Source organism: Echinops telfairi, unplaced genomic scaffold, assembly GCF_000313985.2.
Source record: "Echinops telfairi isolate 266 unplaced genomic scaffold, ASM31398v2 ScPeMD7_7469;HRSCAF=8507_0, whole genome shotgun sequence".
Taxonomy (NCBI): Eukaryota; Metazoa; Chordata; class Mammalia; order Afrosoricida; family Tenrecidae; genus Echinops; species Echinops telfairi.
In genome coordinates, this window is record NW_022111372.1 from 45,351,085 (window position 1) to 45,353,389 (window position 2,305).

The 2,305-nt window shown below is 38.0% G+C and overlaps 1 pseudogene; it reads right to left on the reverse strand.

The window, feature by feature from the left end:
- Positions 1-1,790: 1,790 nt before the first annotated feature.
- LOC115873682 lies at positions 1,791-1,944 on the reverse strand (annotated as a pseudogene).
- Between the last annotated feature and the right edge of the window lie 361 nt (positions 1,945-2,305).

Below are 2,305 nucleotides of genomic sequence, written 5' to 3' on the forward strand. Positions count from 1 at the left end.
AAGAAGTCAGCCGCCACCTTGGGGACAGTGGTGGAGATGAGCGTCAGGTCCATGAGGGAGAGCTGGCTGAGCAGGAAGTACATGGGTGTGTGGAGGTGGGTACCAGCCCAGATGAGCAAGATCAGGATGGAGTTTCCAGTGAGGGCCACCATGAGAATCAGGAGGACAATGGCAACAAGGAAATCAGCATGCTGGGAGTCAGAGAAGAGGCCTAGGAGAATGAAATCTGTGGTGGTGGATTGATTTTTTTGCCCCATGTCTCAGATTACTGGTTGGAACAGGAGGATCAGTCTAGAAAAAAACAAGAATGATAAATCCTCACTTTCTCTATAAATGCATCACTGCTATAAATTAGTTTCTCAAACTTAATATTTACTAAACTAAGTGATTCCAAATATTTTCAACATTTTTGGAAAGATTCATGGTTTCCAGATTCATTGTTAGGGGACTCAGGAACAACCATGTGTGTGATTTCAGGACCATATTCCTCAGAAGCCTTGAAAGTGACTTGCACTGGTCCACATGATACAGTAGTCAAAGTAGATTAATTGGAGGCTTTACAGTTTTGGTTTTGGAAATCACAGTCGTAGTTTTTGGGTAGTAGACATCAATTTGGAACTGCTTAGTCCTACCAAAGCTGCCTGAATTCCTCTCTATTTCTCCATCTTGTTACTTTCTTCCACGCAAAATAAACCAACTGGAGTGAATCCTTCTTTAATATTCCTTATCGTTTCATCTTAAGTGTTGGTTTATTTTTTCTTTGCTATATTATTTACCAATTCCTTAGGGATGAAGCAAGAATAACTTAGGAGAAAGAGTTATGGCCCTCAAAGGGTCTTGGTGTAGAGTTAGGAGGCTCTTTATTTGTAGAGCCTTAATAGAAATTTCTTCTTTTTGCTGTTCGATAGCTGTCATTGAGTCAGCCCCGGACTCATGGTGATCACATGCATGCTAGAACGAATGCTGCCATGATTTGTGCCCTGCTCATGACTGATTGTGGGTCAGATCATTATTGTCCATAGGGTCTTTACTGGATGACATTTGGAAAAAGATCACCAAGACTTTATCCTTATTCCATTTTGTCTGGAAGCTCTGCTGAGATCTGTTCAGCATCATTGCCACACACAACCACCACTGACAGATGGGTGGTGGCTGCACATGATTGGCACTGGCCAGGAATAAAAGCTATGTCTAATGCATGGAAGATAAGAATTGTACCACTGGACCAGCAATGTCCTCCCTGTGTTGTTACTATGTCTTTTAAGAAATATGGTTCCTGAGAATTGTAACTCATAGAGCAATTGTAGTGCTCGCTTCGGCAGCACATATACATAGAGCAATTGTATATAGCAGAGATGAAAAACCAACATAAAAATAGGTTATTGAGTAATCTGGATTTTAAAAAACATAGCGCTGAATATATATATAAGAGTTTGATCGTTCAGTCTTTAGCTGTACAATAGATAGATTGTATTGACTACTCAGCTGTCACCCTTTTCTCGGATCACCTAGGAGGATCGTAATTGGAGAAATTAAGCCAGAAAAGAACTATTGCAGAAGGCTTTCTGCAGGGTATTTTGCTATAGATTTGTAAAACATTGCTTATGCTATCAAATCCTGGCAATTATTTAACATATTAAACATTCTGGAAAATCTGGTAGTTAAAAAATCCTCTATGTTTTGAAGCCGGAATTCTCTACTGCTTGAAATGAAGCTTGTTTTTCCCAACCACACTAATTAATACTATGGATCTTTTGTTAGTTATTTATTCTTTTTATTGTTGTTGTTAATGTGAATGCAGCGTCCCACTATCACAAATTATGCATTTGAGGTTCCCACATTTGGGGAAATCGCAGGCGTCAGCACATCTGGAGTTCCATGGATAAGCCTTGCCCTGGGAAAGCCATAAAAGTGATCATGGTATCTCCCCTGCCAGGTAAGTATTGGATCTTTTATTTTTAATGGAACATTATTTTGGAAATGTTGAGTTTAACTTACAGAATTTCAGTATTTGACAAAAGGTGATTGAAAGTATATTTTTGCTCAGGAATTTATAAATTAAATGTGATTGTTATTTTTATTCTGGAAATTCTAAACTTAATGATGGATTTTTAAAATGTGATTTTTCCCCCCAGATTATTCATACTTACTAATTGATATGGGCTTGGCTAATCCTGGGAAGAAACAAATGAAGCAAAATAACCTGTATTCTAAAAAGAGCAAATTGTCAAAACAAAAACAATGAGGAATAAATAAGCATAAAATGAACCTTTTAAAGCTTGTGTCATGATATTTTAACTGCTTT